Source organism: Lepidochelys olivacea, assembly GCF_965140295.1.
Source record: "Lepidochelys olivacea isolate rLepOli2 genome assembly, chromosome: 6".
NCBI classification, from domain to species: Eukaryota; Metazoa; Chordata; order Testudines; family Cheloniidae; genus Lepidochelys; species Lepidochelys olivacea.
The window spans coordinates 85,150,807-85,168,529 of NC_140416.1; the positions used below are offsets into that span (position 1 = coordinate 85,150,807).

At 44.8% G+C, this 17,723-nt stretch overlaps 1 long non-coding RNA gene across 1 annotated transcript in view; it reads left to right on the forward strand.

Moving 5' to 3' along the window:
* LOC311522577 overlaps positions 1 to 17,395 on the forward strand; it is a 31,553-nt gene extending 14,158 nt beyond the window's left edge. The window contains exons 2-3 of the long non-coding RNA XR_014712170.1: positions 16,261 to 16,511; positions 16,650 to 17,395. This is a non-coding gene — a long non-coding RNA (uncharacterized lncRNA). The remainder of the gene's footprint in view (positions 1 to 16,260; positions 16,512 to 16,649) is intronic.
* Positions 17,396 to 17,723: the final 328 nt, after the last annotated feature.

Consider the following 17,723-nt stretch of genomic DNA (forward strand, 5'->3'; position numbering starts at 1 on the left):
CTCATTCTTCTCTTCTGCAGACTAAATAATTCCAGTTCCCTCAGCCTCTCCTCATAAGTCATGTGCTCCAGCCCCATAATCATTTTTGTTGACCTTCACTTGACTCTTTCCAATTTTTCCACATCCTTCTTGTAGTGTGGGGCCCAAAACTGGACACAGTACTCCAGATGAGGCCTCACCAATGTCGAATAGAGGGGAATGATCACGTCTCTCAATCTAGTGGCAATGCTCCTACTTATACAGCCCAAAATGGCATTAGCCTTCTTGGCAACAAAGAAACACTGTTGACTCATATCCAGCTTCTCGTCCACTGTAACCCCTAGGTCCTTTTCTACAGAACTGCTGCCTAGCCACTTGGTCCCTAGTCTGTAGTAGTGCATGGGATTCTTCCATCCTAAGTGCAGGACTCTGCACTTGTCCTTGTTGAACCTCATCAGATTTCTTTTGGCCCAATCCTCTAATTTGTCTAGGTCCCTCTGTATCCTATCCCTACCTTTCAGCATATCTACCACTCCTCCCAGTTTAGTGTCATCTGCAAACTTGCTGAAGGTGCAACCCACACCATCCTCCAGATCGTTAATGAAGATATTGAACAAAACCGGCCCCAGGACCGACCCTTGGGGCACTCCACTTGATACCGGCTGCCAACTAAACATGGAGCCATTGATCACTACCCATTGAGCCCGATGATCTAGCCAGCTTTCTATCCACTTTATAGTCCATTCATCCAGTCCATACTTCTTTAACTTGCTGGCAAGAATACTGTGGAAGACCGTATCAAAAGCTTTGCTACAATCTTTGCTAAAGTCAAGGAATAACACGTCCACTGCTTTCCCCTCATCCACAGAGCCAGTTATCTCATCATAGAAGGGGTCACAAGCAAATAAAAGCACAAATCCATTTCGAAGATGAAAAATTAATTTCAGCAAGTTACAATCTTTGCCTAAGCAGGTTTTTCACCTAAACTCAGTTCCCAAAGACTTCAACCCACTTGGCTGAAGGATCCAATTTTCTGCTATTTCAAGTGCTCTGGCCCCTTTCATCCCCCAAGTGATGGATAACCCTAAAGTGTCTCTCCCTACCCCCCATGTCTCTGTTTCAAGAGCCAGGACAGCTTCCTGCTGTTCTTCCCTTCCTGATGACTTCCCAATTCCCTGCTGATTCATATGTAAATTGAGCTTCCATTGTTTTGATTCCTCACTGCTTACTTTACATTGGAGACAGGTAAAGAGCTGCCCTCCCTCCTGTCTGGGAACAAATCTGTTTTCCCTGTGTTTGATCACAGATTTTAAAGTATAATATCAGTGAGTAGCCATAATTCTTCCTATTGTGTTAATGTAGACATTTCATAATTATATTAATCAACAGGATGTCACAGATTTTCATAAAAGACCTTACTCGATACACTCTTATAATACAGAAATATTGTATATAGTTGATTCAACTGCTTATTATATTATTATTCAACTGTCTTTATAGCCCCCTAAACCTTTGAAATGTATTCTTTGAAAAGTAAGGCCAGACCAAGCTTCTCTCGCCTACTGGGGTGTAGCTGCCATGCTGTCTTCCCAAACTTCATTGACCCTGCTTTAAGGGGTAGAAAGGTGCCCTTGGGGTGCAATCACCATCTCCCTTTGAGATTGTTAAGTATTCATCTTGCCCTGGTTGCTCTCCTCATGGCTCTTTTTACCTTGCATGCAAATGTGCTTTTTCTTTGTCTTTGGTCATACCTTGTCTAAGTTACAGTAGAGACATATTCAAGTGGGTGGAACCATATTCCTTTGTCTAGAACTGGCATGGCTTAGACATTACTTGCCAAATACATTTTAAGAACATAACTCTAGTACCTATTTATAACATGGTACATACATCACACAATGATTTTCAGGACCAGCATGTTACCAGTTTGCACACAATACCTTACATGACACCTTTTAGATACATATTGTGACAAGTGCATTAGGTGTAGTGAGTATGTCAGGCCTGACAAGAGTTGTGAACCAGCAATGGACCTCTGTGTCCCAGATTAAATTTTCCCCTCTCTGCCTGAAGGGAAGAAAGCATTTGAACAGGGGTCCCTTACCGCTCAGGGGAGTGCTCTAACCACTCAGCTATGTGATATTCTGATGTGGGGATCCCTCCAGCTCTCCTGTTAAAGCTGTGCCATTGTGCATAAATAACTAAAGAGTTATTGGATGGGAAGACTCTATGCTGGGTGCCCTAACTATCAGACTAAAGAGTCATTCCCACAGTCAGTCTCTGTCCCAATGATTAAGTACCAGGACCTACTCAAATCCTTTTACCCCATCAAGCAGAAGGGGGAATTAAACCTAGGTCTCCCTCATCCTGGACTAGAAGTTACAAGGTGAGCAGGCATGCCACCTCCTCCTCCTCCAACCAGATTTTTTAATGGGATCGCCTATTGTATTGGGCCCCACACACAAGGTAGACATTCTTCTGCCTATCCTGTCTCGTTCATGGATTGTGTCACGGCTTAGGAAGGCGATAGGAGTCCAGACACTTACAGTGAGGCAGCAGTGCTCATGCTCACAGGCAGGAACACCTATGCCCTGAAAATTTAGGGGCTGAATGAGATTGGGCACCTACAGGTTCAGCAGGAGTTTTGTGAATCACATTGGAGCCTAAAACTGGCACACAGGCACATAAGTCTGGAGTTCAGGTACCTAAATATCTTTGTGGATCGGGGCCTAAGGGGCTAAATTAAACTCAATGGGATGTATGCTCCTAAGTCATTTAAGCCCTTGTAAAAATCCAACGCTAGATGGCTAATATTTAACTGTGTATATGTGTATGACCTAGAATGCTGAATTAATTTTTTCTTGCCTTATTGAAATCATATTATCACCTATAGATTCACAGCGAACCATAGATCAAAATAGAGATTGGAACCTATACATTAACACTGCCATTTGTTCTGTATTTTATTCACTTATCAGCACTTTTCTATGCTTACTCTTTTCTACAATAAAACCTCATTTGAATTAGACTTTATCATGTAAATTCATTTAAACTGTGTGTAGGTTTCTTAGCTTATGTAGTTTTTATCACTCACATAATTAACTCATGTAATATTGCATGCTCTCAATAAGATTTAAAGCTTCATTAACCTGTCAGGATTCTTTCCAAAAAATAAGAATTTCAAACAAATTAAGTCAATTTGTTTACTGATAAACTTGTTACGCAATTAAGATTTCAAATTTTCACATATGCTGGGACGGGAGAGAATTGGTAAACACACACTATACAGTGAAAAAAACAAAATACATATTTCTATTCTGTGGCAGCACCTTGAAGGTATATCTTATAGATATATAATAGAAATAAGTCTGCGGTGTCTTTTGTAAGGTACTATTTTGCTGTCTAAGGGACAAAAAAATAATTTAATAAGTCAACCAGAAGATAAGGCACTCCAAGTCTAGGGAAATACCTCTCTCACACCAATAATCCAGTTATTTAGCTTTTAAACTCTGAGTTTTGTGAGATAGTTGGGACAAGTGTAAGAGCTCTGTGTAGCTCAAAAGCTAGTCTCTCTCACCAACAGAAGTTGGTCCAATAGAAGATATTACCTCACCCACTTTATCTCTCTACTGTCTACACCAGTTATTTGTGTGGCATCTTTTTCTCTCCAGAAAAAGTTTTTCTGTGCCAGGATGGGATGGTTTACAGGGGGTGGGAGTCAGGGAAAGGGCTGCCCCATAGCCAGCCAAACAAAAGTGGAGAAGGTGTCATTAAGCAACAAAAATTTTAATTAAGGGGGTTGGGATCCAAGCAGCTCACCTAGAAAGAGTGTTAAGTGCCAAGTATAATTTCCTGAATTTTAAGCCACGTCTACACTACAAACTTTGGTCGACACAAATCACATCAGCATATAGCCACTGAAGTCTGTATATTGCTTGGGCACATGCATACTTTGGCTGCTTGTGTTGGTGCTGCACATACTCACCAGAAGCACTTGTGTCAATGCTAAGTGCAGTGCACCATGGATAGGTATCCCACTATGCCACGTGCTGCCAACCGGCCCAGTACCTTTGGGGAATTTTTCTCAATGTGTTGTGGGATCAAAATGACGTGCCCAGGGATGGCTGGAAGTCATATTTCCAACATGCAATTTTCAGCAGTTGCCATCCACTGATCTAAGCACTTTGCTCATGCATGTTACAAATACAGGACATGCAATCCTCCCGTATTTCCATTCCTGCTAGAAGTACTGCAACAATAGAGAACATGGTGATTTCTTCAAAGATAGTTTGCTGAGGGACACTGAAAAAAACAATTCAAGGTTGTTAGTGGTGTTCATGGAGCAGCTGCAGATGGTGAAGCACCACTCTGGGCCCAAGAAATGAGCACTGGCTGATTGGATTGCATCGTAATACAGGTTTGGGGATGATAAGAAGTGGCTGCAGAACTTTTGGATGCAGAAGTGCACATTCCTGGATCTTTGTGCAGGGACACCAGAATGAGAGCTGCACTGACAGTGGAGAAGCAAGCGAGCGGTGATCACATTCTGGACACTTGCAATGCCAGACTGCTACCATTCACTGGGAAATCTTCCTCCACAGAGGGGGCCATTGTCATGCAAGAGTGTAGGCCCATTAATCAAAACTTGCTATGCAAGACTGTGGCTCTCATCAGTGTGCAGGACATAGTGGCAGCAATGGGGTTCCCCAACTGCATTGAGCAATAGACAGCACACATATCACTGTTTTGGCACCAGCTTACCTTGCCACAGAGTACATCAACAGAAAGGGCTACTCTTCTATGGTCATGCAAGTTTTGGTGGATCACCGGGGACACTTTACCGATATCAGCATGGACTGGTCAGGGAAGGTGCACGATTCTCGCATCTTTAAGGGCACAGGATTGTTCAGGAAGCTGCATGCAGGGACATTCTTTCCTAAGCAGCAGATTACCATTGCCAATATTGAAATGCCAACAGTGATCCTATAGGATCCTGGGGAACCTAGCCTACCCCTTGGTTCCCTATATCATGAAGCCATACACCAGCCACACACAGCAAGTTCAACTGCCAGCTCAGCAAGTACAGAATGACAGTTGATGTTTTTGGTAGAATGAAAGCACCCTGGCAGTGTTTACTCACTAGATTGGATCTCAGTGAGAAAAATATCCCAATGGTTAAAGCTGCCCGTTGTCTCCTGCATCATATATGTGAGGCAAAGGGGGAAAAGCTACTGCAAGGGTTGTGTGCTGACTTTGAACAGCCAGGCACAAGGGCTATTACAAGATCGCAGTGTGGAGCTATGCAATTGAGGGAGGCTTTGAAAGAGTGCTTTAACGGTCCTCCACAGTAGTGTTCTGTGCTGGAATGTTCTCTGGGCCGGGAGCTTTGAGTACTGCTGAGAACTATGTTGTGCTTGCTGTATATTTATAAATACAACTGGGTGTTTTCCTGAAGCTATGAATTATATGGGGCTTGCTGTACATTTACAAGTACTCTTTGCTTGGAGTACCGTAGGCATTCTCCAATATGTTTTGTAAACCAATAAAGACTATTTTATTCTCCAAAAATAGAAATGTATTGAGTAGGGGAAAGAGTACAGAAAAACAATGCACTACAAATATTTAACATAAATTAATGGAATGGAACTTTAAAATTGGAAAGGCAGCAAACGTTTCTGTCCATGTCAGTGCACAAATGTAATCCATTGTGGCTACACATACTGACCTGTGAGAGCCACAGCTGGCGTGTATGTGAAGCTGTGGTTTTCCTTGCTCTCCCCTAGCATGGAGTGGAAGGGGTAAGGATTTGGCCCATGATACAATGTGTTATGTTGGCAGGTGTAGGGAGCAGCAACCATGGAGTTCTTGAATGACTGCAAAGGTGGGAAGTTCAGGATTTTTGGACCTGCAGCTCAACCAAGGTCTGCACCATTTGGGTTTGCTGCCTGAGAAGACCCATAATGTTCTGGTGCATTTCCCTCTCCTTGTCCTGCTGGGACTTCTGGGACTCCATGGTCTGAAGCAACACCGGCTTGCAGGAGCTCACAGAGCACGCCCTCCCTAGTTCTCTTTGTTCTCCTCATCATCAGGGTCAGGCGTTCTGCAGGTGTGCAGGGGACAACTGATGTAAGCAGTGTCAGGATGAGCTCCACCCTGACATCTGGTGGTGAGGTGTGGCAAGTTGTGGAAAAGAACTTCAGGGGCCAATCTCATTTGCATAGGCACACCCTCCACGCCTAGAATGAGACCATAGCTGCCCAAATGGTCACTTTGGCTGCTGTGGGATCCCCAGTGTCTCTGTTATTGGGGCAGGAAGAATAAATTGTTATTACCCTGATTATGGGAACTGTGCTTGGAACTGTACGTGGCCTTTTGTTATGATGGAGGGATTCACCATCAACTAAGTAGCACTCGCTAGGCAAGGGTCATGGGTTCCAAAACTGTGTGAATGGAGAGAGGCTGGGGACAAGCATTAATACTTGGTGGCATGGGCCCCTTGGTGAGGGCCTTACATGCTAATTGCACTTCCTCCTCTCTCCACTGTGGAATATCAGAGCTAATTTTGATTTCATTAGAAGTCTAGTTATAGGCTGCTGAGCTCACTTTGGGCTGACAGTGCACCAGCACTGGGGCTCCCCTACTACAAGCTGACTTCACCTAAGAGCTGAAATCACTGAGTGTTGTGTTAAGTAGTGGGGGAGCCTGAAGATATATTGTGGAGCAGTTTGCGGGACGGCTGGAGTGCCTTGCGGACCGGCTGGTGAAGCAGTTCGACGCGGAGCAGTTTGTGGATGGCAGGAGCTGCTTGTGGGCCGTGGAGCTGAGCAAAGGAGTTCGTGGGGCGGCTGGCGGAGCGCAGCGGAGCGCAGCTGAGCGAAGGAGTTCGTGGGGCGGCTGGCGGAGCGGAGAGGAGCGCAGCTGAGCGAAGGAGTTCGTGGGGTGGCTGGCGGAGCGGAGAGGAGCGCAGCTGAGTGAAGGAGTTCGTGGGGTGGCTGGCGGAGCGGAGAGGAGCGCAGCTGAGCGAAGGAGTTCGTGGGGCGGCTGGCGGAGCGGAGCGGAGCGCAGCTGAGCGAAGGAGTTTGTGGGGCGGCTGGCGGAGCGGAGCGGAGCGCAGTTGAGCGAAGGAGTTTGTGGGGCGGCTGGCGGAGCGGAGCGGAGCGCAGCTGAGCGAAGGAGTTCGTGGGGCGGCTGGCGGAGCAGAGTGCCACTATGGAGCTATGGGGCGGTCAGCTTCAGATCATGTAAGGTGCCTCTTACCCCCGTCCCATTTCCACCCAGGTTGGGAGGTAAAGCTCTGCAGATAAACTTTCGAACTCTGGGGCTGCCCTGACCAGGGACAGAGACTTTTGGGGCATTGGACTTTTGGGACTTTGGGTGATTTGGGGTTGCTGGACTCAAGAACCAAAGGGAAAGGGGCATGCGCCAATTTGCTTGGGGTGGGTTTTTTTTTGCTCATGGGTTGTGTTATGAATCCTGTTGGTGGTGTTTCCCCAACATAATGCCACATTGTTTCTCTCTATTATTAAAAGGCTTTTGCTACACTCAGACTATGTGCTTGCGAGAGGGGAAGTATTGCCTCTTGGAGGCGCCCAGCGGGGGTGGTATATATTTGTCCCAGGTCACTGGGTGGGGGCTCGAGCCGGTTTGCATTGTGTTATTGGAATGGATCCCCTAGATATTGAACCCGGCCCTTGTTGCTGCCAACTCTGACGGGCAGAAGGGTTACACTTACAAGGCCGCCATGCAAAGCAGCTGCTGATAAAAACAGAAAGATGTACCACTGGATTTACAGTCACAATGAAAAGGAAAAGATAAGTTTCAAAACTCCCTTCCCTTATTGGCATGATGTGATGAGTCATCCCTGAGTTACCTCAGAACCTGCTTAAGCCTGATGAGTTGTCCCTGAGCCAGAGAATGTGAAGAGTCATCAAAGGCAATTACCTGCAAGTCTTGGGATAGGCTCCACACCATTCAACCAGTGTTCAGTCAATCCACAGGCCAGGACCCACCCAGCTGACAATGAAGGTTATCCCAAAGCAGATAAATAGGCTCCTAAGGAGAGCAGTCTCTCCAGTCTGCTCAGTCCAGGCTGAGATCATTCGCATTGCCAGGATGCTCTGACAGATACCCCTTGCTTCTGTCCCCATCCAGCTAGCCCTTGTTCTATCCTGTGTTTGTTTCCATAAAAACCAGCCCCTGCTCCAGCATCAGCTGGCTGCCCAGCAATTCTGACAAACACTTTTAATAAGCCTTGCTTATTGATGCTTCAACTTTGGAGCATCTCGACACAGCACCAATCTCCAGCCCATGCCATGTTGAATATGGCCTGCCTGGGATGTGGGGGCAGCAAGGATTTTTTGTTGCATAAAACAGTAAAATGTTGGTCCCTATTCCAGAGGTATGAGAATAGGGCAAAGCAGTGAATATTGGCGTTATTACCCGCAGGTGGTGGTAGTTTTAGCTAATATATCACTCCTGAGGGTAACAGGCACAGAGAACGCAGCTGCTACTGGAGTCCCGAAGTCGCGCAGGCCCATATGCTGCTAGCCAGTTTATTGCAATGGTACCAGCCAAACTCATCACAGAGTGGCGTGGGAAGTGTCCCACTGCAGAGGAAGAAATAAGGCAGTCATCCCTAGAAACCTTTGGGAGAGGACTGAAAAGTATCTCCATGAAACTTTCATTGATACTCTCAGGAGGATAAAAGGGACATCCCTATGTACATAAACAAAGTGCTCCGCATACCCCACCACCTGCCTAACCCGACAGGGGAATGAAAAGCAGATGCCAACTCTAATTCTGTTCATACCTGTATTTCTTCTCATACAAGTAAAACAATGAAAAGTCAATACCTGTGTCTTGTTAATTTGGGGATGGGATGGGAGTCATTTTTAAATTTAAACATTGGAAGGAAAAAATGCATACACACACTTACCCAGTGTTCCTTCCCCTTCGTCAGGTTCATCCGTGCTCACATGGCACAGCTAGACTGTAGAGTCTCAAATAGGTCTTGGCTCACTGCATAGCTGAAGCTGTCTGCTGCATCTACCCCCTCCTCCTCCTCCTCCTCGCTGTTCACATCATGGATCTCTGTCCTGGGCTTCTTCAACAGTTCCCTGGTGATCTGTGGGGTGCTGGTGGGGTCTCTGCCAAGTGAACTGTAATGCAGCTCATTGTAAAAGCAGCAGGTCTACAGCTCAGCACCACATCTAATTGTTGGCCTTCCTGGCCTTATGGTATGCCTGGTGTCATTACTTCGATGTACATGGCACTGCTGCTGATCCCTTTTGAACTCCTTTGCCTGCATCCCCTGCGCACTCTGGTCACAGATGTCCACATTTCTACTGCTGCTCCTTAGCTGTGCTAGCTCAACCTCTTCTCCCCACAGGCCCAAGAGATCCCACACTTCCTGTCTGCTCCAGACGAGAGCATGTCTAGTGCGTGGAGCCGGCACTGTAGGCTGGAAAGTTGCACACAACAAGGGTGAGCTGGTAGGTCTGCTTGCCAAGGCGGGCAGTCGGGGAAAGACATTTCAAAAACATACAGGGAGATTTAAAGAGAGTGGCTTCCAGTCTTCGTGATCCCTGTGTCAGGGACCAGACAAGATAGGATCAGCTGCTGGCCTACTCCCTGACTGACCTTTCTGCAAGGGTACCAGTAAGCCCAGCTGCACTGCCTTGGAACTTAGAGTGGCCACAGCCCCTGACTGGCTCCTAGTTTAATCAGTCCTGCTGATAAGCCTGGCCCCAGAGCAGATCAGCAGCTGCTCAACATGTACCAAGCCTGCAGCTGCACTCGCCCATATTCCAGCCCTGCTCCAGCCTGCTTCCATTCCCAGCTCCCCCTCCAGCCTCATACCTCTGGCTTCAATCCCCAGCTCTGCCTCTGGCTTATGAGTCTGGTTGACCCTTCAGTTCTGGCATTTGGCTTCTATCCCTCTGGAGAGCTTGTTTCCTAGACTCTGGCCACTCTGCCCCCAACTCTAACTGGCTGAACTCTCACTTCCACACCTAGGCATGATTGCCCATGGCCCAGTCGGCTACCGTTTGAGCACCCCAATACAAAAGCTAGGGGCCCACCTTGCCAGCATGGACCCCACTCAGGCCAATTTTTCCCTGGTGCAGCTGGTGTGGGACATACAGAACTTGCAGATGCAGGTGTCCATGCTGTAGATGCAGAATGAAGTCCTACATGCCCAGGCAGCTTTGCTGGCAACCCTGAGTCTTGTCTCCTGGGAGACGAAAGTCTCACTGCCAGATAAGTTTAGTGGTGATCATGGTCAGTGCTGAGGCTTTCAGAACCACTGCCAGCTTCTCTTCTTGCTACATCCCCCAATCGTTCCCCAACAAACCAGGCCCACATAAGGCTTATCATTAGTTTGCTCACCAGGGAGGCCTTGGCCTGGGCTCTCCACTCTTGGAACAGTCCAGCCCCCTTCTGGGCCAGCTGGAGTACAGAATCATAGACTTTATGGTCAGAAGGGACCTTTATGATCATCTAGTCTGACCTCCTGCAGGCCACAGAATCTCACCCACCCACTCCCGTAACAAACCCCTAACCTATGTCTGAGCTACTGAAGTCCTCAAATCGTGGTTAAAAGACTTCAAGGTGCAGAGAATCCTCCAGCAAGTTACCCGTGCCTCATGCTGCAGAGGAAGGCGAAAAACCCCAGGGCCTCTGCCAATCTGCTCTGGAGGAAAATTCCTTTCCGACCCCAAATATGGCGATCAGCTAAACTCTGATCACGTGGGCAAGACTCACCAGCCAGAGACCCAGGAAAGAATTCTCTGTAGTAACTCAGATCCCACCCCATCTAACATCCCATCACAGGCCACTGGGCATATCTACAGCTAATAGTCGAAGATCAATTAATTGCCAAAATTAGGCTATCCCATCATATCATCCCCTCCATAAACTTATCAAGCTTAGTCTTGAAGCCAGATATGTCTTTTGCCCCCACTGCTTCCCTTGGAAGGCTGTTCCAGAACTTCACTCCTCTGATGGTTAGAAACCTTCATCTAATTTCAAGTCTAAACTTCCTGATGGCCGGTTTATATCATTTGTTCTTGTGTCCACATTGGTACTGAGCTTAAATAATTCTTCTCCCTCCATGGTATTTATCCCTCTGATATATTTATAGATAGCAATCATATCTCCTCTCAGCCTTCTTTTGGTTAGGCTAAACAAGCCAAGCTCTTTGAGTCTCCTTTCATAAGACAAGTTTTCCATTCCTTGGATCATCCTAGTAGCCCTTCTCTGTACCTGTTCCAGTTTGAATTCATCCTTCTTAAAATGGGAGACCAGAACTGCATACAATATTCCAGATGAGGTCTCACCAGTGCCTTGTATGATGGTACTAACATCTCCTTATCTCTCCTGGAAATACCTCACCTGATGCATCCCAAGACCGCATTAGCTTTTTTCACGGCCATATCACATTGGCGGCTCATAGTCATCCTGTGATCAACCAATTCTCCGAGGTCCTTCTCCTCCTTTGTTACTTCCAAGTGATGCATCCCCAGTTTATAACAAAAATTCTTCTTATTAATCCCTAAATGCATGACCATGCACTTTTCACTATTAAATTTCATCCTATTACTATTACTCCAGTTTACAAGGTCATCCAGATCTTCCTGTATGATATCCCGGACCTTCTCTGAATTGGCAATACCTCCCAGCTTTGTGTCATCCGCAAACTTTATTAGCACATTCCCGCTTTTTGTGCCAAGGTCAGTAATAAAAAGATTAAATAAGATTAGTCCCAAAACCGATCCCTGAGGAACTCCACTAGTAACCTCCTTCCAGCCTGACAGTTTACCTTTCAGTGTGACCCACTGTAGTCTCCACTTTAACCAGTTCCTTATCCACCTTTCAATTTTCATATTGATCCCCATCTTTTCCAATTTAGCTAATAATTCCCCATGTGGAACCGTATCAAACGCCTTACTGAAATCGAGGTAAATTAGGGTTCCCTAACCCTAACCCTAGAGCAGTTCATTCAGGCTATGTCAGTTATCTTTGGTGACCCCCACTGCAGCCAAACTACTACAGCTGCACTGCAAATGCTACAGCAAGGGCATCAATCAGCTGCCCAATATGCTGCTCAATTCCAGTGCCTCTCCATGGACACCAAGTGGAATGAGGCTGCACAGCATCATCAGTTTCAGAGAGCAGGATGGCTAAGAAATACAGTCACCTACAGCTGGTTTATTATAGTCCTAGACTGGAGCAGGCATGCTGGGAAACATATAAGCCCTGTATTTTCCATAGTTGGAGAGAGGTTGTGCTGATGGTCTCTCCTTAAAGGGGCAGAGCAAGTAAGCCCATTTTCTCTATTTTTTAAATGTTGCCAGCCTTTGTTAATAATAATTTTGGAGCATACACCTCTGGAGAGTGTCCAAATTCACCTGTGAGCATGTCTGGCTTTCTTTTTGGGTAAGCCTAAATAAATAGCCAGACAGGGACACCTTGTGTTTATAAGCTCTAAGGATGTGCCTTTTTTCCTCCAACCTGTGACAGGTTAATTAACTTTTGCAATGCACACCCAGATTTTTGGTTATTGGTTTTGTACTGTTTGATATATACAGTGTTGATACAATAGTTGCACCCAATAACATTATAGGGAATGCAACAGTAACTCATCTAGCTACAAAGGTAACTGAAGATTTTTTAAATAGCAACTACTCTAAGAATAATACATAACTCTAAGAGAGACAAGGTGGGTGAGGTAAAGGACCAACCTCTATTGGTGAGAGAGACAAGCTTTTGACCTTACATAGAGCTCTTTTTCACACCTGAAGAAGAGTTCTGAGTAAGCTCAAAAGCTTGTCTGTCTCACCAACAGAAGTTGGTCCAATCAAAGTTATTATATCACTTACTTTGTCTAACTAATGTCTGGGACCAACACGGCTACAATACTGCATAAATAACCCTTTAAGAATAGATGAGATGCATAGTCCTTCCACACAAAGTTTTAGATGCTGAAATCTTGTTGACATTGTCACAAATGGAGTCAAACCTTGAATAGTTAAAAAAAATAAAATACAAAACCAGGTTTGTTTCCATTGATATTTAACATCAGTAACTCAAAGTAAGGAAACACCAAGTGTATTTGAAAGCATTACTTTTTATTTTTATTTTGCTCTGTAAAGCATGCTGGGATGAACTTTATAAGATGCTATATAATGTAAGAGCCCAGTCCTGCAAATCTTTACTTATACAATGCCAGATAACGAGCTCCTTCCTCTCACTGAGCAGTACCTTACTTCATAAATAGCCCCATTCAACAGGGCTCTTCACACAATAAGATACCATCCAATGTGAGCAAGTGCTTCATGCTATGGCCCACGAGTAGTCCTTTCTTATATGACAGGTTTCAGAGTAACAGCCGTGTTAGTCTGTCTTTGCAAAAAGAAAAGGAGTACTTGTGGCACCTTAGAGACTAACCAGTTTCCACGGTATGCATCCGATGAAGTGAGCTGTAGCTCACGAAAGCTCATGCTCAAATAAATTGGTTAGTCTCTAAGGTGCCACAAGTACTCCTTTTCTTTCTTATATGAGTAGTTCAATTCAAATCAACAGAACTGCTTGGATGAGAAAGGGCCTAATCAAGTAAATGTTTGCAGGAATGGGCCCTGGACTTGTATTGTCAGTGTCATAGAAAGAGAACATGTTTTGTGCATACATTAATCCATAAATGAACACATAAGTAATCCACTTTTTGCTTCTAAATCCAGATGGATTATATTGTACACAAACTGTATTTACAGATGGATTATGGTACATATATCCTCATTACATGCCTCCAGCTATTGTTTCCTTTGTTAGAAGATAGAAATGTGAAACAATACTGTGGATCTGGAACTTAATAAATCAGAAGGGGGAAAAAATCCTTATAAGGGCTTTATTGTTCCATTTTATACCCAGCTCTGCAATGGGAGCAGCGGGGAGTAGCACAAGGCGGCCTCCTTGGATGGTGAGCTCTGTTGACTAATATATGCAAGTGACAGAGCCATGGCTGTCCCGCCCCATCCTCTGGGATACCAGGCATATTGAGGGGAGAATAAAGCAACCAGGCTGGGTGGAAGAAAGATCTGTCTTTGTATTTGTAACTACACTGAGTAGCAACTGATACGAGTGAGGGTTTCTTGTAATGAGTAATGTGGTATGTCTCATTGTTATGGTATACAGGAAACTGATCCCTTGAATAGGAAATGGCATATTATAATCTGGTAATTTTTTCTGACCTTTACATATATTTCTGGAAATTTTAGAGAGCTAAGATAAGAGTGCATGGCTGGTGAGAGTGAAATGGTGTGATTAGTGAGTGATGAATGGATGGTAGGGTAAAAGAAACCATTTCGTTCCCTTAACTGTTCATATACATAACTCCATGGTCTCCTTCTCCATGGTCCCTGGTATGTGGTAGCCTATTATATGCCTCCTGCGGCCCCCTACCCACTCCATGCCTCTTGTCCTTGCTGCCTTCAATGTCTCCATTCCTTAGTACCTCCTCTATTCCACCCTCATGAAACCCCTTCCTCTAGCCTCCATTATAGTCTCTCCATTCTGAGATCAAGAAGCCCAGCACCATGCCACCCCTCCATTTGCTCTCTAATTTCCTACCTCCAAGTTGCTTGGCCCCCTCTGTTTTCCCCTCCACAACAATCCTAAATACTAGTCAACCTCTCTACCTCTGGCTCAGCACAGCAACTGCACCAGGACAGACTGAAAATGGCAGCAGACAAGTTTATATACATAAGTATTTTAAAACAATTTACTACCCTATCATCACAATTTCTTTTTATGTATAATGTACATAGGAAGTCAATTCATATATTTCCTTATGTTATATTATTATTAATGCTACAATTTAGTCACGGAATCAGTGACTTCCAGCTACCTCCGTGACTTCAGCCTGCAATGGTCAGGAGCTTCAGGGTCCCCCGCTGCCTCTGGTGGCCCCCGGATCTCCACGCTGCCATGGGCAGCAGGGTAACCCCAAGCTCCCAGACACCAGTGGTGGCGAGGGAACCACCCTGAGCTCCTGGTGGCCGGGGAAACCCATTGAGCTCCCAGCTGCCAGCAGAAGTGGGGGAAAACCCCTGGCTCCCAGTGGCCGGAGGTGACGGGGGAACCTCCTGAGCTCCTGGCCACCACGAGCAGCAGGGGAACTCCCGAGCTCCTGGGATAGCAGGGACCCCCAGAGCTACCAGTGGTGGGGGAACCCCTGAACTGCTGGCCACCGTGGGAAGTGGGCAAACCCCCAAGCTCCCAGCCACCGCAGGCAGCCACAGGAGACCCCACGAGCTGTGGGCAGCAGGGTGACCTCCAGAGCTGCAGGCGGCAGGAGTACCCTGCAGCCCCCAGCTCCTGCAGGTGGCTCCTAGCCTCTGCACAGCTGCCTGATTCAGATCCTCATTTTGTCGTGGATATTTTTAGTAAAAGTCACGGACAGGTCACAGAGTCCGTGAATTTTTCTTTTTTGCCCATGACCAGTCCGTGACTTTTACTAAATATATCCATGATAAAATCTTAGCCTTAATTATTATAAGTCTTTTATGGTGCCTAGATTTAGATATAAAACATTTCCAGGTTTAAAAATTCTTGAAATATACATGATTATGAACTGAGATCATGGTGGATACAATTACTTTTTATTCTTATAGTAACCCATGTACAAAGAAAAGTCTAAGCAGTGTGGTGTGCCTTCCTTTACCAGTCAGAACCATACAACTAATAGCCCACATGCTGATACTTTATGAATAAGTTTTGCCTAGGGATTGACGATAATAGTTATTTTAAGATGTATATTAAATCATTATAACTACAAATAAAATTAACTTTATGTAACTGGAAAAAATGCAGAGAATGTAAATGTGTTGACAAACTCTCAATCTGAAACATTTTGCCTGATCAACACAGGATTTGTATCTTCCCTTCCTGCAGAAAATATCTAGTGAGTGCTTTTATGGAGCTGCACTCAGCCTATGGGATCTCAGAAAGGCTGATAATCCAAGGTTTTATTTAAGATTTAGTGAAGCCACAGGACATTTTGGCTTGCTGTGGGACATAAACAGTGAAATCTCACCAGGCCATTCTTAATTTCAGTGTAATACTTTGAAGTTCATGTATTTTTGCTATTATGCATTTTCCACTGCAATAAAATTTTGTTATGCTGGAGGTTGTGTGAAACCTCATGGAAGCATGGGGACATAATAGCCATCCTAAATTCAGGTTAACTAGATGAAGCAGTTAAAGCTTTTTTGTTTGTTTGTTTAGTATGATAGTCGAAACAATAGGAGCCACCATGCAAAACACAGGTCACATGCAAGACTGGATTGAAGCAGAGAAGGTGGAGGGATATTGCTGGCACTGAATGCAAATTCAGGTGACTTGGTATTGATTGGTGAAGCTGTGTGTGTATGGAAGAAGCAACTAGCAAGAGAAGCACTCGTAATGTCATCCGGAGAGAAAAGCAACAAAATGAGAGTGTTTGGGGCAAAGTGCTGATTGGAAAGAGGCTTGGAACTGTGAGTAAAGAAACTGTCTCCTGTTGTTTGATCCTACTGCATTCAAGGAAACTGACTTTACATGCATTCTTTGTATATAAACAGGAATACATCAATAGGATTGCACCTAACTCCATTACCAATTTCTCCTCCTAACAGAAACTACTCACGAGACCGTGAATATTGGTTAATGGCTCAGGTCAACAGGTAACAATATTATGAAACTAAGAAGAAGTCAGGGAAATCTGGAGAACCAGCTGAAGCGAGAGAAGAGATGGGAAAAGAGAAGTAGGTAATAAAGAAGGAAGCAAAAGATAGGTAAAGGGGACAGAAGAGCAAATGGAAACTACCTTTCTTTTTCCCAGCTGCAATCATTTCATTCCCTCCCCGATTTCTAGTCAGATGTCTCCTTAGCTAACCTAGAAGGGCATCCCCATGGTACCCTTTTCACCTGTTGAAATCCTCTTAGAGTCAGAGTTCTGGCACATATCAGGGCACAGTTAGTAAAGTCCCCTGCCGGTACAGAATTGTTCACTCTGGTGTATTCTCTAGTGATTTGTCCAGTCTTAAGACAGCAAAAGGCATTATTTTTAAAAAGTGGATTAAATACATGGAGTGAAATCTTGGTCCCAATGAAGTCAAAGAAGGTTTTCCCATTGACTTCAGTTGGGCCAGGATTTCACCCATAATATGTAATTGCGACATTGGTAAATTAACCCCAAAAAACTGAACAAAGTGGTAAATGCAGATAGTGACATGACTGTGCAAGCAACAAGAGCAGCCAGCACAAATGCAGCAATACCTTTGTCAGGAAGACCATGAAGGTTATTTTTTAGAAAGGGAATGCTGACAAGTCCCCTCCAATTTCTGAAAAGGTAATGGGATATATACACCTCTTACCTAGACAGACATGACCTCCATTTATATCTACTCCAAAGCTCCAGACAAGTAACAGAACTGAACTTGTACATAAGTTATTGACAGAAGCCTTGACATTATAATGGTTTGTGGACTTCCACCTAAATATGTATTACTAGATAAGGAACACGGGAATGTATCATACCACTTGGTTAAAAATGTACAAATAAAGGCAATTCTTGCTAATTTACATAAAGCTAGGTGAAATGGGAGAAAATAAGCAAGTTATTGATCTTCAATTTATGTTAATTTAAGATGTTTGCTAATAAGTGATTTTGTGTTGGGACATATTTACCCTGAATTTTGGATAAATAT